We start from the raw sequence: 27,951 nt of genomic DNA on the forward strand, positions 1-27,951 counted from the left end.
AGTGATTGCGGTATAGGTAGATCGGTATAGTGATTGCGGTATAGGTAGATCGGTATAGTGATTGGACCGAGGTTATGTTGTCTAACTTTAAATATGCCCAATGTAACGAATGACTTAATTCTGACATCACACATTTCATTAAAGACTAAACCAGCCATAAATAAATGTAAAATGTAAAATGTTACAATAAAATTCTGACAGCGCAGCCATGTTTCAAAATGGGCAACAAAAATATTTTTCAAATATTGTCAGACAGACTGACATTTCATTTAATATAAGGTAGGCCTCAGGCCTACATTACATTCGGTGCAGATGAATTAATGGGCGCAGTTTACAGTAATGGCTTCTGCAGTTCAACATATTTTTACAAGATGTAAATATGGGGCAACATTATATATAACACGCTTGTTGTTCTGTAAGTGATTAATACGTGTATGAAAAGTGTACTGGTCATTAATATGGGGTGAGGTGAGGTGAAATGGGGTTTAACGTTGCGTCCAAGATTATTGCACGTATTTATATGTGTGTGTGTGTGGCTGCTTGTACTAGTCCGGACTGATGCCGATCTATAGTGCTAGCACACTGAGATACCATGCCGCAGTTTAACATGAATACCCCACTCAGACAAAGTATACTGACTCCGAGCCGACCAGTCCTTTTTTGAGCCCCTTAATGCCGAGCGCCAGACAGGGTAACAAGTACCATCTTTTAACGTCTTTTGGCTGGGGATCGAATCCCGGACGTTCCGCTCTCCGGGCGGACGCTCTACCATTAGACCACGGAGGCGGTCTCATTAATATAACGATTTTAGAGATATACTTTGTCCTAATGTCAGAGAAATGGGCCCAGACAAGTAAACACGGGAACACAATGTGACCCTGCAGATTTACAAGGTATACACATATGTATTATACTCCATCTTGTCATAACGACCCGTTTTTAAAAAAAACCACATTTACCGCATCTGAATCGAGAGGGAACTACTTTCATATGCCTGGGGCCGTCAGAATATTTTTTTTCTATTACGAGTGTTTTAAAGTGTTTTATAATAGTAGCACTTTGATGAATCGTTATGAGAGGATTGTTATGACTGCTATCAATATATCCGACAGTCTTTGTTTTAACAAATTACGAAACGTATTTATATTACCAATTTCTTGACTTAACCCCACATGTCCATGTACAGACATGTTAACCCTTTCGGTGTCCATGTTCCACTATTATGTAAGGATTTTAGCATATATAACTTTGATGTGGTTAGCAATCATATATTAAATATTGTATCCACAAGAAAGGTTATTCATGCATTTAGAACTCACAGACTTCAGACTTTATTGTTTTATGATATATTTAATAATCATAAACTTATCTCGGTCTACGCTCATAAGTATAAGTGCAATCATCATATATTCCCGCTTCATCGCAGCGGCTTGTAAAAATTAATCAACTCCGGACCAGACAAACCTATGACTAACGGCATCAGTAATAATCCACTCATCTGAAAAACTGACCACCCGGATTTCTTTTGTAGGCACTTGTGACGAATATAGGGCACTGGACAAACACGAGTGAGTATGGTTTTACGCCGCTTTTGGCAACATTCCAGCAATATCACGTCGGGGGAAACCAGAAATGGGCTTTACACATTGTACCCATGTCGGGAATCGAACCCGGGTCTTCGGTGTGACGAGCGAACACTTAAACCACTAGGCTACCCGACCGCCCCCTGAAACCTAGAGCAGCACATTGGCCTGTCCATGTATTTGCCACAATCATGGTTTGTTATTGGTTATGAAAGTTACTTTTTGCACTTTATAACAGTTTTGTACGACCTTGTGTTTCATTTTGATTTGTCTTTGTATATAGGTCTAAATCCTTCTTCTGTTGATTATGAGGTTCTTGTGTCCCTGCTGACCCCGTGGGCGGGGAAAAGTCACCGGGATTTCATATGTGAGGACCAGGGTTTAAATGGGTCCCCAGCACTGTAAACGGTATCGGCTGGCCAAGCTGTAAGTTGGTTTGTTTGTTTGATGTTTAACGCCGCACTCAGCAATATTCCAGCTATATGACGGCGGTCTGTAAATAATCGAGTGTGGACCCCACCACTCAGTGATTAATATCATGAGCATCGATCCACACAATTGGGATCGATGACATGCATCAACCAAGTCAGCGAGTCTGACCACCCGCCTCTTACGACAAGCATAGTCGCCTTTTACAGCAAGCATGGGTTGCTGAAGACCTATTCTACCCCGGATCTTCACGGGCCTGGTCAAGCTATAGAGCTGGGTGACTTGGCTGTATTTTTGCCATAATACCCAGACGGCGTGGGACGTTGCTCATAATATCAACCATCGGTTTGTCTGACCCCCACTCTAAACTGAATAGGTTTATATATTATTCAATGAATAAGCAGCTTTAGAAAATAACTACACATGAACAACCATTTGTTTGCCTGGCCCAGTGTTGGAATGTTATAATTGACTGTGACTCAAAACAACATTCACTCATTCAATCACCCTTTTATATCAGCTGTACATTGTCTAACGTCACGAGCTGACTGTCAGACTGGTTCTTGGGTTAGTTTAATTACACACCCAGCAAAGTATTTACGCCTGCATTGTTTCAGCTTTTCGTAGGGAGGAACAACGCTGTGATTATTGGGATATCAGGCGTGGTCGGTCTGGGGGTCAATCACGGTTGTTAAGAATCATCGGATAAAAAACACACGGTTTCACGTAGGGAAGGCAAGCAGTTCAAACGATCGTTCGTGACACAGAATACCTGGTTCGATTTCCGATATGGGGGCGATGGTAAAGTCAAATTATGAAGTCCCTCGTCCTATTATTACGTGAATATTTATCTACGTTAAAATGTACTGTTCACTCATACGGAACTGAATTATTAAACATCATAATCGACTTTTCTACAGAGGGACCAGGGAAGCAACCTTGTTGTTAAATCATGGGCTTGTCACGATAACGACCCGAATTGTATTCCTGTCATGGATACATACTCTGAAGCCTTTTCTTGGTGTCCTTTTCCGTTATATAGCGGGATTATGGTAACTGCGGCGTAAAATCTTACTCACTCACTCAACCACTCACTCACTCATACAACCTCTCACCCAACAACCCACTCACTCACTTCAGAGGGACGTGTAAACTGAAATGCTAGGATGACTCCGTACCCCAGTGTGTGCTCGAATCTCAGAGTCCCTTAGTTACCTCCCTTAGTCGTGCCAGGATCTTCTGATTATGGGTTCGAAACCAGAATAACTCTATGTTTGAGCACCGTATCTGTTCTCGTTGGGCAAACATCTACGATCTGCCATTTCAGTGTTTCCTTCCAAGCCGACACGCCGTACTGTAACACAAACACTCTTAAAAAAGGCGTTAAACTCAGTACCGTTATTTTCTCTGCATCACAGCCGATGTTGCATGCTTCGCATTCCGTATCATTAAGATTCAGGTGGCGTATTGTAAATGATACCATAAAGCATTATTCATTCTATAATTTAAATGGAGAACTGATACTTCACAATACGAACGTGATCGAAATAGGCAACGGACCGATCTCAGTCATCTGCCACAGTTTACATCGACATGCAGGGAGCTAGCCTTGCTCCAGTCTGTACTGAATGATTGGTCCATGGACGTACAATATATAATATATACACCCTTGTAAAAGGGGGCACGGGTGGCCCAGTCGTCTGGGGCGCTGCGATTCGCTGTGCAGAGTTGCGTCCCTTAGGCACGCCAGAAACATATGATAGTGGGTTCGAATCCCGGTTCGCCCTGATTATGTTTCTAGGTTTGTCAGCACCATACCCGTTCTCGTGGGTTTCACCGAAGTGGTAAACGTCTAAGACCTGCAGCACTTTGGGCTTTCCTCCCACATTAAGCTGACACGCCGTGTAACTGGAATAATGTTAAAAGCGGCGTTAAACCCAACTCACTCACTCACTCACTGTAATAAACAAGTCTAGATAAACGGACAGTACAACGCCAGCCTTTCATAGTGACTTGTTAATATTATAAATAGGATGCTATGTTATTTCAAAATTATTTAAAATTACTATTTAAACTAATAATCATTGCCCCAGAGACTTGTGCAAGTCTAGCAGCTACTGTCCAGAGCTAGATCCAAACTAAGTCAATACTAGCTAGATGCAACGTTCACGCTAAAATCGATCACAAATGTGTTGATATGAACTTCCCTAGCACACGTTGTGCGCACTGCCTCACCTTCCATATGCAAGCAATCAGAGAAATTAGCCGTTCAAATTTACCCTTTGTCTGCCATTGATTACCCCACCTTCTTTCGCCGTGCACAAATACTTCATGAGCAGGCCTTTACTCGTTGTCAGAGGGAGGGTTAATATTTGGAGAGACACATACTTGAGTGAGTTACGCTTTACATTCAAATTGGGTTCGGTGATGGAGGGGGAAGGGGGTGCGGGGTGGCTGTGGGAAGCTAGGGAGGGGTGGGGTCGTGGGGTGGCGAGGGGGATATTATGGTTGGATTCGGTGCGTAGGGTCTCGGGGTCGGGGGATGGGGAGGGGGAGGTGGTTAGGGGAGGGGTTGGGGGTGGGGTGGGGTTTGGGGGGGGGGGGGGGGGGGCATATATGATCATCCTTTGGATGACTAATGAATAGAGATATGCATTTGTCGTCATAAATACGTGGGTGGGTGGGTGTGGTGGGTGTGGTGGGGGAACTTTGGTACATAGGGAAGGGTCGGTACGAGATGGGGAGTGGCCAGGGTAGGTGGATTGGAAAGCATGTAATTAACATTGTTTTACAGGTTGAACATACAGGATCATCTCGAGCTCGCGCTTTGTCTCCAAACCCATCTCGAGCTCGCGCTTTGTCTCCAAACCCACCCCAACAAAGTTTTTTTGTATGTTGTTTAACGACGCACTCAGTTATATTAAAGCTATATGACGGCGGTCTGTGAATAATCGAATCTGGACCACACAATCCAGTGATTGACATCATGAGCATCGATCCACGCAATTGGGATCGATGACATGCATCAAACAAGTCAGCGAGCTTGACCACCCGATCCCGTTAGTCGCCTCTTACGACAAGCATAGTCGCCTTTTACGGCAAGCATGGGTTGCTGAAGACCTATTCTCCCCGGTTCTTCACGGGTTCCTAAGGACATCAATTAAGATATGACCCCAATGAGCCTCTTGAATAATATGTATGTGATTTACTAATTCGGAACGAAGAAATGACGTAAAAAACGAACCGCATAGACTGTTGATTTAGTTATTTGTTTGGAGAGAGTTAACCCTGAACGAACAATTCACAAGAACAGCGGTACCATTTTCAAAGTAAACGCAAATAAGGTCCATGAATCGGTTTAATTACGCACAAACCAGGTGTGCTCTGCCAAGTGTGCGAAAGCAGTAATCTTTGCAAGTTATGTATGTTTAGCAAGTACCCACGCAGAGGACTTTACAGGATGTGTTTAATTTTCTTGAAAGGGCGAAAATAGAAAATCAATATGAGCAAATACGATGGTTAAACCAAATATTCTTTGGAGTTCTAATTTTTGTTAAGGTCGAGCAAAATTTGCGTAGGCAGAGTGCGAATCAACATGAATATCACTCGAGGATAGATTAGATCGCGTTTGAAAGGCGCTTGATTTGTTCACAAGCTCAGCGTCGAACAGTCCACAAAGAGTTACCTCCCATGCATGACGCTGGTACACGATTATTCGAAATGTTAAGCTCGCTTGCAACGAAAACCGAAAACCGACAACCGATCAGTTGTTCGTGGTGAACAACAATTTCTGGTTTTGTTCTTATACGTGAAACAACAGTGTCATAACAACAACATCTTGAATCTTCTCCCACGTGAACGATGTGTGACAGTAACTGATAAACATTTATGTTTATTGATGGACATTGTGAAGGTCAGAAAACATGAAGCATGATCTCGCCCGCTTTAGAGATTATTAAACCCCTGGAAAAAGTGTATCTAAATAAAGAAATTATTTACATTAAACAGTAGAGAGATTAAAAAAAACAACGTTCATCATAGACTTTTGTGTCTTTCAATTTGTCAAAGTGATTAAGGGACTGCATTTCGCTGTACAGAGTTGCCGCCCTTAGACGTACCAGGAACCTATGAACCTGATTTCGAAACTCGGTTCGTCTAAACATACCTTTTTTATTAACACCATGACGAAACATATAAGATCATGAGTGAGTGAGGGTGACTTTTAGCAATATGCCAGCAATATGACGACCATAGACCAGAAATGGGGTTCACACATTGTACACATGTGCGGAATCGAACCAGGGCCTTCGTTGTGACGAGCGAACGCTTTAACCACAAAGCTAACCCACCGCCCCATTACATCAGGACACAAACTGTAACGATTGTGCCATTTTTTCACCCTGATTCGTATTTTGTTGTTTTTGTTTGCAAAAGCCATTTTACAAAATCTGAAAAAAAAATCAAACAAGAAAGGTCATCCCTTGAGCGCATAAATTATGCGGGTTGTAAGTATTTTTTATACGACTTTAATCGGTGTTCTTTAAATTTCGTATTGTTTGATATTGATGTTCTGACCGGAAAGATGTTCTTGTACACGTGGCATGAGATTCATGTTGATAAGACAAGCAGCTACTTCTAAATCTGACATCTGTTTTTATCTTTACGCTGTGAAACACACCAATGGCGTGTTGACAGTTTACCTTCTCAGCGCGTGACACCTTCGTTACACTTTTGGTAACATATCGCTGCAACCAGTGTGGGCGCGGCCATTACAAGAATATTGAAACTTGCCCTCTAACCGAAATGTAGTAATGTTTATACATTTGTTTATGTCTTTGGGAATGCAATCACAGTAATTTTGAAAAGGTTTACGACTGACCATATTTCCCAGATGAATTTAGTAATACCCTTTTGTTTGTTTGATCAGATTGGTTCGAGATTGCAGACGAACGGAAAATCAACCAACTTCCCCCTTACATTCTTACTATACCGCTTACATGATAGCTGTTATGAAACAGAAATTCAAATTGACAAACAAAGAAAATAATTTTGCATCGTTAGATTGTTCGGCGTCACGGCAGTAAACATAACGGTTAGTCGGTTCAACTCCAAGCATGGTTGTAGCTACCTATCACAGTGGGGAGCTTTGACTGGTGGCCGCGATAGTGTAGATAGCTCCGCGAGCAGGATATATCGCGAGTAGTTTTCTTGTCACTTTCCTGCTACAAAATAAATTTCTATACGCGTGTTATGTCTCAAATGGTGAATATGCACATACGGGATGTGTGATCAATAATGACCTGGGATAAAATCAATATTAAACGACCCGCTGCTATATATCTCGTTTCGACTTCAAATACATAGCAACGATATCGATGTGTTCACAGCGTACATGAATCAGATCTTTAACATGCGTACCTATGTCTGACTTTGTTGTTCAAATAGGGAAAATATACGTGTCGAGTTCGCCACATGAATCATATCCACCTTTATATAGCCGAAAGCTTAGGCGCTTTACCGTATGGAATCTCATGGTACCCATCATTCGGATCTTCTCGACTTATTCTTCCATCGACATAACACCTCGCATTCGTCACCACTCGCCCATTTCCGTAACCTGCAAGAAGACTCGTCCCCCAATCGATGAATGTTATGTGCGAAAATACGACAAACCAATCAGAAGGCGCGTATGATTTTAAGTTGTTCGTCAAAGAATCCCTCAGAAATAATTTTTGATTTTACATATGTCTTACATCTAAAAATACACACAAGACACTGTTAAATGTGTTCAATCATACTGTATAATTCCGCATGTCCCGATGTGCTTTAACTTGCATCTGAAATATATATAATATATGGGGAAATATATGTGAACCATTACGCAACGAGTTGACAATTGTTTTACGTATGCCCGTTTGTGTTAAGACGGAACCCGGTCGCAAAAATGGCCATGAGAGGGGCACGAGTCGTTATTCGGCCTGTCCCGGAATAACACGAGTTGGTCACGAATGAACACCTCGGACAGCAATAGAGTGGTGACATTGCGTGAATTCACTGTTGTAAAAGTGGAATGGTGTGAAAATTGCACTCGAATAGTTTGTGCTTGTGCGTGTGCGAGCGCGTGTGTGTGTGAGTGTGTGTGTGCGTGCGTGCGCGCGTGTGTGTGCGCGTGCATTAGCATGTGTGTCTGTGCCGTGTCTCTAAGGCATGGAAATGGTGCGAGTTATCTTTTTAGCAAGTGCAAAATCACAAAATAAGTCATAGCATAATCGAATGCTTAATTTCCTTGACATCACTTGTGTGTTACATGGCGCCACCATGCTTGTGGTAAGAGGCGACTATAGGGGTTGGTTGACACATGTCATCGTATCCCAACTGTGTGGATCGATGCTCATGATGTCATTCACTGGATTATCTGATCCAGACTCGATTATTTACAGGCCGCCGTCATATAGCTAGAATATTGCCGAGTACAGCATTAAACAAACAAACAAACATGGCGCCACATACATTAGTATGAATTCCATATGAGCAATGGAATGGTTAAATCAAATATATTTGAATTTCCAATTGTTTTGGTGGATCGAAATCTGATTATGCAGTGTAGAAAGGACGAATAGACAAATCCCCCGAGAAGGGTATAAGAACATGATTGAAAGTCACTGGCTTTTGTCACCATCACTTCGTCTTGTATTCCATACAGAGTTACCTCCCATGGTACGCACTGTGAAAATATCCTCCGACTAAATATTAAGCTAACTTAACGAAAAGCGAAAACGGACGTTCAAACAACAACAACAGCAACGACGACGACGACAACGACAACAACATCTTCTTGAATCTTGCCCAACTAACTGGGTCAGGACAAACGGGAACAAGACCGCGGCAAGGACGAACGGCATCAGGATTAACGCGGTCAAAACTCACGTGGTCAGGGTGCCGTTGTACAAAACAACCTTAGCGCAACTACTGTCGTAAGTCTATGTTAAGGTAGGATCACCTTAGCGCTGAGGTTGTTGTGTACCACAGCACCCAAGACTAACTGGTTAAGGTTCGACTGAACACCCTCTATTAGAAGGACTAACTCACTGTGAGTCCAGTTCTTAATCCTTGGGAGTTTCAATGTCGATGGCTGACTAGAATTCATGATCGGTTGATAATACGACTGGCGTCGTCTGCTAACAGAGTGAAGGGATTCCCCTGTAAATTAATGACGTCATTGGGGAATCCCCCCATATTCTTACCTCCACTACAGAAGAGCGATAATTTTAATTTACGACAATGATCGTAAGACCATGAATTTACGAACGGATAAAGAGCGCTTTGTGGATCGGTCGCAAATATTAGTAAAATTACCTGAATTTCAATCGTAAACTCTTACGATATGTGTAAGTTACGAAGGCTTTGTGGATCAGGGCCCAGAAGGGGACTAGCGGGCCCAAGGCTATCAGGATCAAAACTAACTGGACAACGATAACGTCAGGACTAACGGGATTTGGACTAACGTAGCAAGGTACTTAGAGGACCAGTACCTGGTGGGTCAAGGAATGACGGGGACAGGATTAACGGAATCAGGACAAACTGGGTCAAAAGTAACGGGATCAGGACCAATGGGATCAAGACTAACGGGTTCAAAACTAACGGGATTTCGGCTAACGGGACCATGACTCGTGTGTTCAGAGCTAGCTGGGCCAAGAGTTAAAAGCATCAAGGCAAATAACGGGATCAAGACCAACAGGGCCAGGGCTGATGAGGTTAGGACTCACGGGAACAGTTTTTAAAACGGTTTATTGCCACTGTTTCACACAACAGTCAGTGATTGTGAACTGTCTTGTTTGTTTGTTGTTTAACGCTGCACTCAGCAATATTCCAGCTATATGACGGCGGTCTGTAAATAATCGAGTCTGGACCAGACAATCAAGTGATTGGCATCATGAACATCGATCCTCGCAATTGGGATCGATGACATGCATCAACCAAGTCAGCGAGCCTGACCACCCGATCCCGTTAGTCGCCTCTTACGACAAGCATAGTCACCTTTTACGGCAAGCATGGGTTGCTGAAGACCTATTCTACCCCGGATCTTCACAGCAACAGGGTGCGGTAGCACTCGGGTATACCATAGTTATAACGGTAAATGACGATGATGACAGGGACATGATTGTTAAGAATACTGTTACGCCTTAAATAACGGCAAGCACGGGTTGCTGAAGACCAATTTTAACCCGGATCTTCATGGGGCGAATGGTTCGTGAAAAGTGCTCTACGCATTTGTTGTCATTACTCCTAACCACCCGTATCCCATTAGTCCCCTCTTACGACACGCATAGTCACCTTTTACATGGCGACAAGCATGAGTTACTGAAGACCTATTATAACGGATCTTTATAACGGTGTTAATGATTATGTCATAGTCTGCCTTCCGGTTTTACACAATGAATCGCCCAATATATCACCGACGGACAGCGTGTATGTGTTCTTTCCAAATATCAGCATCAATAGTCTTTGTCCGTTATGAACTGTACTAACGTGTCTTATATTACGTTTGCCGGCGACTATGCTTGTCGTAAAAGGCGACTATGCTTGCCGTAAAAGACGACTATGCTTGTCGTAAAAGGCGACTATGCTTGCCGTAAAAGGCGACTATGCTTGTCGTAAAAGGCTACTATGCTTGCCGTAAAAGGCGACTATGCTTGTCGTAAAAGGCGACTATGCTTGTCGTAAAAGGCGACTATGCTTGTCTAAAAAGGCGACTATGCTTGTCGTAAAAGGCGACTATGCTTGCCGTAAAAGGCGACTATGCTTGTCGTAAAGGCGACTATGCTTATCGTAAAAGGCGACTAACGGGATCGGGTGGTCAGGCTCGCTGACTTGGTTGATACATGTCATCTATCCCAATTGCGTGGATCGATGCTCATGATGTCAATGACTGGATTGTCTGATCCAGACTCGATTATTTTACAGACCGCCGTCATATAGCTGGAATATTGCTGAGTGCGGCGTTTAACAACAAACAAACAAACAAATTATATTACGTTTGCATCGGCAGTTTAGGGAGCGTCTGACACACTACCAACGTCGTTAACGATGACTGACATATATATCCGTGTTGGTGTGTACACGTATATGTGTGTATAATTCATGTGTGTGTGTGCTGACTTGTGTTTATGTGTGTGTATATGTGTTTGCATGCGGGTGCACGGATGTGTGTTTGTGTGAGTGTGTACGTGCGTACGTATATATGTAATGCGATGGGTTTCTACTTTGCCGAAACTAACAACGTTGAAAACAGGACCAACGAGGTGTCACAGCATTTCACTTCACTTAAGTTAGTTAACCGACACCAACTATGTTGAAGGTTAAAGGAATATATTGTGAAATTTGAGTTTAATTTTATTACTATTAAACTAGGAATTATATGTGTCATTAACAGCCATATCGACTGCTACAGCTGCAGGAAGCACGCGTAAAATCTTTAACATAATTATCATTATCATGAGGTGAGGTGAAATTGGTTTAAATTTTAACGTCGCGTCCAAGATTATTGCACTTATATAGCGACGTGCATGCACGTGTGTTTGTGTGTGTGGCTGCTTGTACTAGTCCGGACTGATGCCGATTTATAGTGCTAGCTCACTGAGATACCATGCCGCAGTTTAACATGAATACCCCACTCAGACACAGTATACTGACTCCGAGGCGACCAGTCCTTGTTTTAGCCCCTTAATGCCGAGCGCCAGACAGGGTAACAACAAGTACCATCTTTTAAAGTCTTTTGGTATGACGCGGCCGGGGATCGAATCCCGCACCTTCCGCTCTCCGGGCGGACGCTCTACCACTAGACCACGGAGGCGGTCATTATTATGACCATGGCTGAACCGCATATGTCAAACCCTAGATTGGTGCACTTGTTGCAATATTGCTAAATGCAGTATAAGACAATACTGGTTATATGTTATTTATCATCAGTTAAATTACCGATAACGTCAATAAATACACATACCGGGGTAGAATAGGTCTTCAGCAACCCATGCTTGACATAAAAGACGACTGAGCTTGTCGTAAGCGGCGACTAACGGGATCGGGTGGTCAGGCTCGCTGACTTGGTTGATGCATATCATCGATCCCAATTGCATGGACCGATGTTCATGATGTCAACTACTGGATTTTCTGGTCCAGACTCGATTATTTACAGACCGCCGTCATATAGCTGGAATGTTGCTGAGTGCGGCGTTAAACAACAAACAAACAAACGGGATCGGGTGGTCAAGCTCGCTGACTTGGTTTGATGCATGTCATCGATCCTAATTGCGTGGATGTCAATCACTGAATTGTCTGGTCCAGACTCGATTATTTACAGACCGCTGTCATATAGCTGGAATTTTGCTGAGTGCGGCGTCAAACAAACATACAAACAAACAAAGGTATGGTTGAACATATTGTAACAGGGCTCATCGGGAAGATTTTACGGGGTCATTAATGGAGTTATGTGCCCTTTGACCACTAAGTGCAGCAGTTATGTACGCAAGCACCAGTTGACGCGACACTGTATGAATAATAGCGAGTGTAGTAGTGGTAGCAGATTGGAAGGTTCATGTAGTGATGGCGTAGTGTGAGTAGTTGTTGTGTGCATCGGAATATCAAATACTCGTATACACTTGAGACGTCACCAGCTCAATGATCCATTATTTGAGTGAATTCTACAATTTATCATGGCTATTGGCCTCTTTGCAGACTACAGACCACCCGTAACGTTGCAAATATTTTAAAAAGTATTTGATATTTAGAAAAGCAGTTCAACAATATATTGTGGTAAACAAGCCTTTAAAATCGTCACTGAAACTGACAAGTTTTTCGAACTGGTGTTAAAAAACACCTTACCTGAACTGAGTGACGTTTCCTCTTAATTAAATTTGTTTTTTCGAATTTAATTGTTTTTTTGTGACAGTTTCGACCAACCAGTGTGCAAAGTGCCTTCTAAATGTCTTCGCGTGGTTTTTGTTTTATGATATTGGTATTGTTCTTATTTTGTGCTATTTGTATTTGAAAGGTATGTTGTCACTAGGCATTAGATAATTTTGTATGATCAATTTTAATCGTTATCCATTGTCTGTTGTACGCATTAAGTCAAATAATGTCGAAAGATGTGTATCAGTATACAAGGTATACACGTACATCTTGTGCATCATGATAAAATATGGGATTTTGGGTGGCAACCAATCGTAGTAGCAGTGGTTGTAGTAGTAGTAGTAGTAGAAATAGTAGTAAAGGTTGTAGTAGTGGTGGTAGTAGTAGTAGTAATAATAGTAGTAGTTGAGGTTGCACTTGTAGCAGTAGCATTAGTAGCTATTACAGTAGCAGTAGTAGTAAGGGATGTGGTAGTAGTAGCAGTAGAGTTTGCAGCAGTAGTAGTAGTAGTAGTAGTAGTAGTAGTAGTGGTAGTAGTAGTAGTAGTAGTTGTAGCAGCAGTAGTTGTTGACGTAGTAATATAAGTAGTAGTAGTTGTAGTAGTAGTAGTAGTAGTAGTAGTAAAAGTAGCAGTAGTAGTAATAGTAGTAAAAGTTGTAGTAGTGGTGGTAGTTGTAATAGTAGTAGTAGTAGTAGTTGCACTTGTATCAGTAGCAGTAGTAGTAGTAGCTATTACAGTAGCAGTGGTTGTAGTAGCAGCAGTAGTAGTAGTTGTAGTCAAGGTTGTAGTAGTAGAGGTTGCAGTTGTCGCAGTAGTAGTAGTAGTAGTAGTTGTAGCAGTAGGTGTTGGAGAAGTAGTAATATAAGTAGTAGCAGAAGTGTGTTAGCAGTAGAGTTTAAGTAGCAGAAGTAGTAGTAGTAGTAGCAGTGGTAGTAGTTGTAGCAGTGGTAGTGGTAGTAGTAGTGGTAGTAGTAATAGTAGTACTATAAATAGTAGTAGTAGGAGTTCTAGTAGTATTGTAATCAGTTGTTGTATTAGAAGTAGAGGTAGTAGTAGTTGTAGTGATAGTAGTAGAAGTAGTAGTAGGTAGTAGTAGTAGTAATAATAATAGTAGTAGCAGCAGTAGTAGTAGTAGTAGTAGTTGTAGAAGGAGAGGTAATAGTAGTATTTGTTGTAATACCAGTAAAAGTAGATGTAGTAGTGGAGGTAGTACTAGTGAGTTGTAGTAGATGTCGTAATAGAGGTTGTTGTCGTAGTCGTAGTAGTAATAGTAGAGATACTAGTAGCAGTGGTAGTAGTAGTTGCTGTTGTAGGGATAGTGGTTGCATTACCAGTAGAAGTAGATATAGTAGTAGAGCTAGTAGTAGCAGTAGTAACAGTTGTAGTAGTAGTAGTAGTAGTAGTAGTAGTAGTAGTAGTAGTAACAGTTGTAGTAGTAGTAGTAGTAGTAGCAGTAGTAACAGTTGTAGTAGTAGTAGTAGTAGTAGTAGTAGAAGCAGAAGTGGTAGTAGAGGTAGTAGTTGTAGTAGTTGTTGTAGAGGTTGAAGTTGTAGCAGTATTTGTAGGAGTAGTAATAACAGTAGCAGTTTTAGAGGTTGTGGTAGCTGTAGTAGTATAGATTGTAGTAGTAGTAGTAGTGGTAGTAGTAGTAGAAGTAGTAGTAGAAGTTGTAGTAGCGGTAGTACCAGTAGTATTATTAGTAGTAGTAGTAGTAGAAGAGGTAGTAGTAGTAGTAGTAGTTGTTGTTGTTGTTGCAGTAGATGTAGTAGTAGAAGCTTTATAAGCAGTCGCTGAAGAGGTAGTAACAGTAGTAGTAGAGGTTGTAGTAGTAGTAGTAATAGTAGCAGTAGTAGTGGTAGTTGTAGTAGCATCAGTAGAGGTAGAGGTAGTAGTGGCAGTAGTAGTAGAGGATGCAGTTGCTGTAGTAGAGGTTGAAATGTAGTGGTCGAACGTGCTGTAGCTTGGATACGGATGCTGCATACAAAACAAAATTAGTTTGTGGGATGCTGCAAGATCAGAGACAGATGAATGAACCTAATACAAAATTAATATATTAACCCATTATACGCCGCAATTACCATGCAGAATATCATCACAAGAGCATCTATTTCAACTCGTTAATTATCACATGACAATAACACTCATATTGATAAACTCTTATGGCCATGTCTAATTTTGTTGTAACGCTAGAGTTGGTAACGCGTGTCAGTATACGTGTGAGCACGAAACGGAAAAAAATAACGATTATTGGAGATACAATCATGTCGTTTTAGGGATGTTATATTACTAGGAAATATGATGATAATCACACCAAAAAGCGATCGAAGGTATTGCAGTTTCATTAACACTGACCCTCCAGTGAGATTTGAAACAGAAATGGCCTCTTGTACTCGATGATTGACGTTGTCAATAACGACATCGATTACTATGCAAATAGAAGGGGTCAGAGGTGGGTGTTTATGTGAGGAGTGGACATATGGGAATTCACACACATTTTGAATAATTGATAAGGATCCAAATGAAATCTTGATTGACCGGTTCTTTGGGCATGTTTCCAATTGTATCGGAATGTGAAACCTGTGCTGTTTGTTGTGTAGATAGAGGGTGAGGGGGGGGGGGGGGGGGGTTGTGTTTAAGTGCTTTTCTAACAATTCTGTCAGAGCGGGTGACATTCAGCTTTGTTGCATCAATATATTGGTAAGCGTTTTTTTAACAGAAAAAAGGCCAGTCTGTCCGGAACATCCCCAACGTCCTCTTATTGTACAATTACATGAGGATGAGTGAATCTAGAACTGGGTTTTACTCCGCTTTGGTAATTATTTCAGTTATATTACAGGGCGCCATCTCAATGTGGTTGGAATGCTAAACGTGATACTTTGTTTGTTTGTCTGTTTTTGTTTTGTTTTTTTTAACCCCGGATCTTCACGGGTCCCGAACGTGATACACATTTAAGACAACAATTGCTTTTGTGAAACCAGCACGGGACAAACCATGTATCATAACTAATGCGGGCGAATCTGGGATTCGAACCCACGTTCATAGGATCTTGCAAATCAAAGGGACGCAACCCTGCACAGTCATGATAACATGTGAAGAAATAAACATAGTTTCACTCTAAGTGGCTTAGAATAAAATTATTTTTTCTCAATAAGTAAACGCTCGTCACGCCGAAGACCCGGGTTCGATTCCCGACATGGGTACAATGTGTGAAGCCCATTTCTGGTGTCCCCCGCCGTGATATTGCTGGAATATTGCTAAAAGCGGCGTAAAACCATACTCAATAAGTAAACGGTAAAGGCATTCGTATGATGATAGATTCTGAACACAAAATAACCCAAAAGTCAGCCACGTCAGGCATGAAAGGTGGTCCATCCTGTGTCCCACACGAAGCAGTCATTGCGACTAGCCTTGTTTCATTTTGGGGGGCGTCGGGGTAGCCTAGAGGTTTAAGTGTTCACTCGTCACGCCGAAGTCCCGGGTTCGAGTCCCAACATGGGTACAATGTGTCAAGCCCATTTATGGTGTCCCCCGCCATGATATTGCTGGAATATTGCTAAAATTTATGCTCACTCACTCACATTTTTGTGAATTCTACTAACTTAATTAGTAACAGCGGCCAGAAGGTTAGTAAGCAGCGAATTTACTATCCCGCCTGGTAGATTAAACGGAGATGCTGAAGTAAATATGACTTATTTGATTAGTATAATTCACTACTTAAACCACACTGTAAAAATGTTTTAAGAATATGAACACGTAGGAGACTTGTTTTAAATGTGTTTCAATCCTAAACGGTTTGCACATTTGGTGTGTTCTATCTAAACACGTTTAGGTACTAAACACATGAAATGAGCTATCGCTTCATAGCCTAAACACCACCTAAACACAACATTCCCATAATCCAAACACGTTTTGAAGTTAAACAATTTAAATATGTTTAGAATTTAAACATGTTTAATAGAGTGCATATCACCAGGCTGTATTGGTTTGGTTTGTTGTTCAACGCCGCACGCAGCAATATTCCAGCTATATGACGGCGGTCTGTAAATAATCGAGTCAGGGCCAGACAATCCAGTGATTGATATCATGAGCATCGATCCACGCAATGGGGATACGATGACATGCATCAGCCAAGTCAGCGAGTCTGACCACCCGATCCCGGTAGTCGCCTCTTACGGCAAGAATGGGTAGACCTTCACGGTTTCACCAGGCTGTAAGTCAAATATGGATGAGATATATAATACATGTTAAAGTTTGATGACTTTATCATCAGATTCACAGGCGCTTGCTTGACACATGTACTACCAAGACTTACAACGAACTTGTTACAATAGTAACATTAAAATGAACAAATAAACCAAACCAATATAGATGATACTTATGATGACAGTCTCCGTAGCACAGATGGTAGCGTGAAGGACTACAAATCAAAAGAGCTCACCGAGGTTCATTTTTTGTGTGTTAAAAAATATGTTGTTGTTGTATGTCTAATAGTATGTTTCTCATTTAGGAAGCTGACAATGAAAGTAAATCTGATAACAACTCAAGCGTTTGTATTTAGTGACGATGGGCCACCCAGTAAAAATATGTTTATTGTTTAGAAGAGCTTGTATGTTGTTGTTTAACGCCGCACTCTATGGCGGCGTTCTGTAAATAATCGAGTCTAGACCAGACAATTCAGTGATTTACATCATGAGCATCGATGGATAGTAACGTCTACAGACATGTTAGTGTCTGAGTTGACAGTGAAATTCACTTATATTAGTTTGTAAACTTTACAAACTATTTCTGTCAGTGTTTGCTTACTCTAAACGACCTCACGTCAGTAATATTGTTGTCTATTTGTTATATGATAGCATATTTTGTCACGTAGACCCGTTAATCTGATCACTGGTATTCAAGGCGGGAGTCTGATTGTGCGCTGCAAAAAACTACTGTTGTAACAGATGTGTGCGTTGGCGTGCCATGAGGTCATCCCACACGTCGACATGGCGGGATTTTATTAGAACGAGAGAGTGGAATGAAACAAGATTGTAATGAAATAAGATCACACACGCGTTAATGCATTGGAAGCATGCACACTATGTCCGACTCATTCCCATACGCGTCATGCGTGGGAAATCTGTGTAATGGTGTATGGTAGCTGAACAACGCCAGAATTATTACTTTCATGGCGAACAGATCTCACTTCAAAAGGCTTACTTGTGGTTTATGGTGACTGCAGTCAGTGCAAAAAGGCCACTATCTGCTCATATAAAACAGGAGCAGGAACAGTCACTGTCTGTTGACGGCTGACTGGCGTTAGTGCAGAAATTTCATTCTATGTTCACGGTTGACTTGCGTTAGTGCATAAATGTCATTCTGTGTTCACGGTTGACAGGCGTTAGTGCATAAATGTCATTCTGTGTGCACGGTTGACTGGCGTTAGTGCAGAAATGTCATTCTGTGTTCACGGTTGACTGGCGTTATTGCAGAAATGTCATTCTATGCTCACGGTTGACTGGTGTTAGTGCAGGAGTGACATTCTGTGTTCACGGTTGACTGGTGTTAGTGCAGAAATGTCATTCTGTGTTCGTGGTTGACTGGTGTTAGTGCAGAAATGTCATTCTATGTTCACGGTTCACTGGTGTTAGTGCAGAAATGTCATTCTGTGTTCATGGTTGACTGGTGTTAGTGCAGAAATGTCATTCTGTGTTCACGGTTGACTGGTGTAAGTGCAGAAATGTCATTCTGTGTTTACGGTTGACTGGTGTTAGTGCAGAAATGTCATTCTATGTTCACGGTTGACAGGCGTTAGTGCAGGAATGTCATTCTGTGTTCACGGTTGACTGGTGTTAGTGCAGGAATGTCATTCTATGTTCACGGTTGACTGGTGTTAGTGCAGGAATGTCATTCTATGTTCACGGTTGACAGGCGTTAGTGCAGGAATGTCATTCTGTGTTCACGGTTGACTGGTGTTAGTGCAGGAATGTTATTCTATGTTCACGGTTGACTGGCGTTAGTGCAGAAATTTTATTCTATGTTCACGGTTGACTGGCGTTAGTGCAGAAATGTCATTCTATGTTCACGGTTGACTGGCGTTAGTGCAGGAATGTTATTCTATGTTCACGGTTGACTGGCGTTAGTGCAGAAATGTCCATCTATGTTCACGGTCGACTGGCGTTATTGCAGAAATGTTATTCTATGTTCATGGTTGACTGGTGTTAGTGCAGGAATGTCATTCTGTGTTCATGGTTGACTGGTGTTAACGCAGAAATGTCATTCTATGTTCATGGTTGACTGGCGTTAGCGCAGAAATGTCATTCTATGTTCATGGTTGACTGGCGTTAGTGCAGAAATGTCATTCTGTGTTCTTGGTTGACTGGCGTTAGTGCGGAAATGCCATTCTATGTTCATGGTTGACTGGTGTTAGTGCAGAAATTTTATTCTATGTTCACGGTTGACTGGCGTTAGTGCAGAAATGTCATTCTATGTTCACGGTTGACTGGCGTTAGTGCAGGAATGTTATTCTATGTTCACGGTTGACTGGCGTTAGTGCAGAAATGTCCATCTATGTTCACGGTCGACTGGCGTTATTGCAGAAATGTTATTCTATGTTCATGGTTGACTGGTGTTAGTGCAGGAATGTCATTCTGTGTTCATGGTTGACTGGTGTTAACGCAGAAATGTCATTCTATGTTCATGGTTGACTGGCGTTAGCGCAGAAATGTCATTCTATGTTCATGGTTGACTGGCGTTAGTGCAGAAATGTCATTCTGTGTTCTTGGTTGACTGGCGTTAGTGCGGAAATGCCATTCTATGTTCATGGTTGACTGGTGTTAGTGCAGGAATGTCATTCTATGTTCACGGTTGACTGGTGTTAGTGCAGGAATGTCATTCTATGTTCACGGTTGACTGGTGTTAGTGCAGAAATGTCATTCTGTGTTCATGGTTGGTTGGTATTAGTCCACGGTTGTCATGTTGAACAGATGTTAGTACAAAAATGTCACTCTCTGTTCTCGACAGACACGCGATAGTGCTAATACTAATAAAGTAAAAACAAGGCAATCCGTCAATGAAGAATATCACTTACAGTGATGACAAAAATTGCAAAGTGAGCTTTTCAATAAATATCCATTTGGATAGCGAACACGTGGTCGGGATCTTCGGCATTCATGTGACTATATTAAGACAGCAATATTCCAGTTATATGACGGCGGTCTGTTAATAATCGAGTCTGGAGCAGACAATCCACTGATCGATATCATGAACATCGATCCACACAATCAGGATACGATGACATGCATAAACCAAGTCAGCGAGCCTGACCATCCGATCCCGTTAATCGCCTTTTACGGAAAGCCTGGGTTTCTGAAGACCTATTCTACCTGGATCTTCAGAGCATGACAGTCATTGTCACTGTGAAGGGGCGCCGGTCACGGAAGCCATCATAGGTTTGGGGCATTGGCATCCAGTGGCTTAATGCAATATATGTCTGAAAATAACTGTAGATGTGGTCTGTTATATGGTCATGCACAGCAATATGTAATTCCATCAACCCCACCGTTGTCTGTCCCACCGTGTTCTGTAATTACACTCTGGGTGTCAGCATGGCGTGGAAGACTTGTATTGGTAAACACGTAAACAGAATAAACACAGTGAAACTGGAGAGAAAAGGAAATTGTGGTAATTAACATTTAATGATAACGGAAAATAGAAAAATGTTGACCGTTAGGATTCTAATTAGCTACGACCACTGATGAATCCCACACCCGTGTAGAGAACTACACGCGTCAAGTGGGGTGGGTAGGAGCCATTGTTTGGAGCCATTAAGTATTTACTCACATGTTGTCATTCTCGTTGAGTATCATATTTCTAAAATTTATGTTCAGCTATTTCCCTGGAGTATTTAAAACAAATCGGTAGACATTATATTTTGTTCTGCCTAAAAGACTGTTTCAAGTGACTTTTTTGCGTCTTTTCATGTGCTGCCCCAAGTGCGTCATTTGTCAGCGATACATAGGAGATGGAATATCCTATTTATTATTATATACTTTTTGTGTAGTAACTGTTGTCTTCCGGAAAATTAAATTATTTCATTACAAATGTAACACCTTGAAACCTTGAAACGTAAATTCTTCCTACCTAACACGCAGGGACCCCTTGTATTGGCGACTAAAAAAGTAGTTCCGTTTTTGGAAAATCATAAAATATATAAACAAAAGTAACAAAGAATATTCAGGGTCGCGAGAATTAGGTATCATACATATCGATATGATTATATACTAAATCAACCTTCGCAAAAAATATTCTTGAAAACTTCGAGACCGCTGTTGGAAGCGAAAGAAAACACGCTGGTCAAGTAACAAAAATGGCGCTTTGAGAAACGAACGGTCTCGATTATAGAGTTAAGTTGGAAATTTACAGTTTATAACGGAACATTTTCAAGAGAATAACAAACGCCATTTAGCGATATTAAAGGGAGACAATTTGCGGGGAGGTCACTGGTATGACACTAGTTCCGTCAAAGTGTTATGTTCACAGCAGTGAACTATCAAGTGTTATGTTCACTGCAGTGAAATATCAATTGTTATGTTCACTGCAATGAAATATCAATTGTTATGTTCACTGCAATGAAAATATCACTTTTCTTAACTTTGGAAAACTCGGTCTTTCACACTTAGGTTTATAATTAATGGCTCAGCTACAACTAGCGAGCCATATCGCTTCTACACATGAGGGGCGGTCGGGTAGCCTAGTGGGTAAAGTGTTCGCTCGTCACGCCGAATACCCGGGTTCGATTCCCGACATGGGTGCAATGTGTGAAGCCCAATCCTGGTGTCACCCGCCGTGATATTGCTGGAATATTGCTAAAAGCGGCGTAAAACCATACTCACTAACTCTACACATATGTTTTCATTGTATATGATTGGGGTTTTGTATTTGTTCATGAGCTCGCAAGCATCACGAACTAGGTCAACTGCAATAAACATCCATTATCAGCACGGACCGAAAGACACAAACGTGCAGATGTCGTCTAAATACACGCATTGCTAAAAAGAACCCTAGCAGAAACGACTGCCGACCCTCATCCATGATGAAAACTCCATGATGTTTATCTCTAGCATAATATATTGTTCTTGTTTCTTCGTTTGACCACCCGATCCCGTTAGTCGCCTAATACGACAAACAAATTCGTCTCTGATATTTGTTTGTTTGTTGTTTAACGCTGCACTCAGCAATATTCCAGTTTTATGACGGCGGTCTGTAAATAATCGATTCTGGACCAGACAATCCAGTGGTTGGCATCATGAGCATCGATCCACGCAATTTGGATACGTAGACATGCATCAACAAAGACAACGATCTTCACGGGGCGGATTGTTCTTGAAAAGCGCTCTACGCATTTGTTGTCATTACTGTAAAAGTATTGATGTACAACCATATGCACCTTTGCATTGCATGATGCTTTATGTGCCCGGGTCGGTTTCACAAGGGTTAACTTTAAGTAGTACGACAGAGACACCAAGTGTGTGTGTGCGTGCGTGCGTGCGTGCGTGCGTGCGTGCGTGCGTGTGACGTTCGGCGTCGAGGGGGCACGTTGACACGCTATAAACCAAATCACCGAGTCTGACATCCCCATCAATTTCGTACCTCATACGACTGACAATAGTGAAATGAGGACCCATTCATTCTCCCCTAGTCCCCAGCGCTTATGATAAAACTGGACCACCTTGGATGTCAGTATAGAGGAAATTGCTGCAGTACAATGCCACGCATAACAACGAACATTGAGTAATAGAATGCCATCAGCACAATGACATCACCACATTGATGCTACGTGCTGACATGTGTGCTAAGTGCAACGGATTTCATCAATTCCCTGTCCTGCAACGTTAATTCTATAGCAAGATTCCTGTTAATATCATGTATATTTCACACCATGTCGTACATTGTTGACAGTTGCCTCAACCTTCACACGCCTAACAGCGTTTGGCCTGAATAATTAATTAATTCACTTTATAAGCTAGCTTCCCGCGTGACTGCTAGGCTAATGAAAATCCCCCGAGCTCGCCCCTGACGTGACGAAGGGCCCGCACACTTCACGATCGTATATTTATTGTCCTAATAACTGAATTGGACCACGATATATCCTGCTTGATAAGCAAGTCACACGAAGTGTTCTGCAAAGCTAACGAAAGTGCAGCTGGAATAATTGAGGGCACGAGATGTGGGATGTCATCCAATCGGTTGAATTAGAAAATTAGAAGATAAAAAAATATTTGTTATTAAAACAAATCGTTGGAACATGTCGCGGTGAACACTTTTGTATTGTTGTAGTGGATGTCCGAGAAACTGACCATTCTTTCAAAATAATTGAGCCGAGGGTTACAAGGCTATTTCCTAACTTAAAACACATCTCTCTCTACTTTTACACATTGACAAAACATTCTCTTGTGGAAACACTATTTGAAAAATAATGCAGGACTCTAAGAAGACTGTATTTTTATACTGTGTGAGTCGCCCTTGTGTGATGCACGAGAAATACGTTATCTGCCGCTATTGCACGTGCACTAAGCTCCGTCGCGAGCCGATATTTACAAAGCATGTTACACGGCGCTTCATAATTTCCTGGGGCCCTTAACTAGTATTGTATAAATCATTTGCACGTTGAACATACATGCTGACGGGGATAAAAGGAAATATTGAGTGAGTGAGTGAGTTGGGTTTTACGCTGCTTTTAACAGTATTCCAGTTATATCACGGCGTGTCAGTTTATTGTGGGAGGAAAGCCTGAAGTGATGCAGGTTTAGACGTTTACCACTTCGGTGAAACCCACGAGCACGGGTATGGTGCTGACAAACCTAGAAACATAATCGGGGCGAACCGGGATTCGAACCAACAATCATAAGTTTCTGGCCCAAGGGACGCAACTCTGCACAGCGAATCGCGGCGCCTTAGACGACTGGGCCACCCGTGCCCCCAGGAAATATTGAGACATCAACAAGGATATATATTTGTTTACCTAAATTTCTTTCTCGTCAAAAGATGATCTAGTTGCTTCAAATATGAACATTTCTGTAGGTAACCCGGCATAACACAACAATATATACATTTTTTAGCTAAAAATATTTAATAGTTTATTTCACACCGTACTGTTATGTGTCGCGGTAGCCGATGTCGACAATGAGACGTCATCAAATCAAACAATGCAGGTTCGAAGCCCGCTCAAAATATAAAGAAAATAGTTCCGTCTGTTCAGTGAGTGAGTGAGTATGGTTTTACGCCGCTCTTAGCAATATTCTGGCAATATCACTGCGGGGGACATCGGAAAATGGGCTTCACACATTGTACCCATGTGGGGAATCGAACCCGGGTCTTCGGTGTGACGCCGTCTGGAACTGATTGAAATCTTTTTGGAAGATAATGGATAACATTCGTCACCACTCGCCCCTTTCCGTAACCTGCAAGACGACTCGTCCCCCTATGGATGAATGTTATGTGCGAAAATACGACAAACCAATCAGAATGCGCGTATGATTTCAAGTTCTTCGTCAAAGAATCCCTCAGAAATAATTTCTGATTTTACATATGCCTTGCATCCAAAAATATACTCAAGACACAGTTTCATGTGTTCAATCATACTGTGTAATTCCGTATGTCCCGATGTGCTTTAAATTGTATCTGGAATATATATCATATATGGGGAAATATTTTTGAACCATTACGCAACTAGTTGACAATTGTTTTTGGTATGCCCGTTTGCGCTAAGACGGATCCCGGTCGCTAAAATGGCACAAGTCGCTGTTCGGCTTGTCCCGGAATAACACGAGTTGGTCTCGAATGAATGGATAATTGACAAACAGCTTTCCTGACAAAATAATGGAGTTTCTAAAACAATAGAATGACGTCACAGATGTGTTTTAAGCCAAACTAGTGTATTTTGTTTAACGCCGCATTCAGCAATATTCCAGCTATGTTACGGCGTTCTGTAAATAATCGAGTATGGATCATACTATCCAGTGATTGGCATCATGAGCATCGATCATAAATCTATTTGTGCACTGTGAGAAGCTTTATCATTAACGTCGCATCGGCAATATAGTAAAGATATGTTGTTTACTGTTTAACGTCGCAGGTGGGACACGATGACATGCATCATCCAAGTCAGCGAGCCTGACCACCCGATCCCGTCAGTCGCCTCTTACGACAAGCATAGTCGCCTTTGACGGCAAGCATGGGTTGCTGAAGACCTATTCTACCCCGGATCTTCACGGGTCGGCAACGACATGTGATCTGACAGACCTGTTTCTTACAAATGGTAGGCATTAGTGGGCTACACAGTTATGCAAACAAATCCACAATACTTTCTGTCGAAAACCACAATATTTCTTCGGCACAAACCCCATTTGACAATCAACTTCGTAGATTCCATGTTAAGCTTTTAAATTCACATCTAGCATTCCCGACTACAGTCGGTCCACGTTTCATAACCGGGCGAATGCCGCTTCACCAGAAGCCGTCTCGCCCACCGCGAGTCGCAGAGACTATAGTGCACGTGCTGCACGGACTTCACGTGGTTCAAACGTGACACGACACAGGGATTTATATGTAGTTGGACAGCGGAAACAAGCAGTCGATATGTATGTGTGTGTGAGTTAAGGTTTAAGTTGCATATGCCGCATCAGACAGGATTCCATGTATATTGCGATGTATAAACTCTATGTTGGGGAAAGGAATTTACAACTTTACAAACTGGCAGTCGGATCATAATGAGAACAATTTGGGTATTCGGATCCTGGCGTGGCAAAGGGATGCAACTCCGCACAGCGATTTGCGGCGCCTATGACGACGGGGAAACTCTCGAGCTCGCCCCCACATCGTATAGAGCTTTAAACAGGGTTACCTTCACGAAAGTTTCTCGTCATATTGTGTTCGAATCCTATCTGTGGTAAAATTTGAACATGTTGCCGAATTGCAGCAAGAATGGTTGCGTGAGAAGCCTCGGGGCATAACAGTAATACTATATCCTGCGAAAGGGTTCGTTCTTTCGCGAGAGACCGCCTCCGTGGTCTAGTGGTAGAGCGTCTGCTTCGAAAACGGAAGGTCGCGGGTTCGATCTCCGGCCGCGTCATACCAAAAGAAGTTAAAGGATGGTACTTGTTGTTGCCCTGTCTCGCGCTCTGCATTAAAGGGGTTAAAACAGGGACTGGTCGGCTCGGAGTCAGTATACTGTGTCTGAGTGGGGTATTCATGTCAAACTGCGGCATGGTATTTCATTGAGCTAGTACTAAAAATTCGGCATAAGTCTGGACTAATACAAGCAGATACACACACACGTGCATGCACGTCGTTATATAAGGGCAATAATCTTGGACGCGACGTTAAACCCCATTTAACCCCATTCATCTCATTGGACGCTGTTGCGTCGATCTATGCTCATGATGTAAATCACTGGAAATTCGGGTCCAGACTCGATTATTTACAGACCGCCGTCATATGGCTGGAATATTGCTGAGTGAGGCGTTAAACAACAAACAAACCAACAAACCTTGGGCACTGGCATTTGATATACAAATTATCTCTACCGATATTGCACATGGTAAAATCCGCTATACACATTGTAATCAGTTAAAATATACAATACCCAATATACCCAAGACCCATTGTTAAATGTGTTCAATCATACTGTATAATTCCGCATGTCCCGATGTGCTTTGAATTGCATCTGAAATATATATAATATATGGGGAAATACACGTGAACAATTATGCAACGAGTTGACGATTGTTTAAGTTATGCCCGTTTGCGCTAAGACGGAAACCGGTCGCAAAAATGGACATGAGGCGGCTGCGAGTCGCTGTTCGGCTTGTCCCGGAATAACACGAGTTGTCACGAATGCGCAGTTGACGGTTCGTGTCTTGATCGCGTAATAATGAACAGACGGCGCCTTTGATCTCGCCACCTAATATATTAGAATGACTCATAAGACATCTCTATTCACATATGTTGTCACAACCAACATCACATACCCACAAAGTGAAATGAACAACACTCATTCAACCACACTGCAGCAAACTATACAAATTAACTGTTACATGTACTTTTCACAAGCTAATCTGAAGCTCAATGTTTACTGGCCCAAGCTAAATTAAATAAAACATAACTACGAATTCAATCAGTTTTCAATTTTCTATTATTGCCCAATATATCATTATGTCCAGCATACATACGAATACTAATGGAGGAATCTTATGTTAAAAAGAACATCATATTTAGTGTCCTTTATCGTCCGACATAGTCTCTAATCTGACATAGCAGGTAATTAACTTCCACAGTGTCGAGTGCAATTGGAGTAATAGAATCAGCAATCTGTTAAATTATCGACATAATGGAATTTACACGTCATTTAGTTGAGGTGTATGCTCCTCCAAGCCGGACACTAATGAAATAAGTTCCATTAATCCATTTTGTTAGTTGGCTGTCACTTTCGGAATTAACCGTTAGTTCCCGTAATCATCCCGTGAACTAATTTTCATTACAAGAGATGGAGCAGAGTGGATATTGAAAGACTGGTCGGATTTAAGAGGACGTCAACACGAGGTATATGCATCAATGATCAGTTTCACATATGTCTGATAATGATAATTATAGGGATAATGATAATAACCTCCGCCCCGAAACGCCCCTTTGGCCTTTGCACTATCGTTAACATCATTGCATTCAAACATCTTCATCAATTGCCGGAATGCTTGTCAAAAGACACACTCCTTCCGGAAACCGAATTGGTACTTTTAAAGAATCCGATCTGATATAATTTATTTGGTAAGCCGATTTGATACTATATCAAAGAATCATTTCTGAAAACATTGATACCGTAGGTATTCTATGTTATGTGATAATGTTGTTGTTGTTATGTTATTGAACCCATGTAAATGTATGTTGTTGTCTTTTCGTTCTTGCTTACCTATGTTGTGATGGTCTTTTTAATTGTACTTTTTTATCTTATTTTCGTCACTCCCAGAAGAGACTGCTTGTCGAAAGAGTGAGTGA

Source organism: Haliotis cracherodii, unplaced genomic scaffold, assembly GCF_022045235.1.
Source record: "Haliotis cracherodii isolate W230 unplaced genomic scaffold, xgHalCrac1.p SCAF_6, whole genome shotgun sequence".
NCBI classification, from domain to species: domain Eukaryota; kingdom Metazoa; phylum Mollusca; class Gastropoda; order Lepetellida; family Haliotidae; genus Haliotis; species Haliotis cracherodii.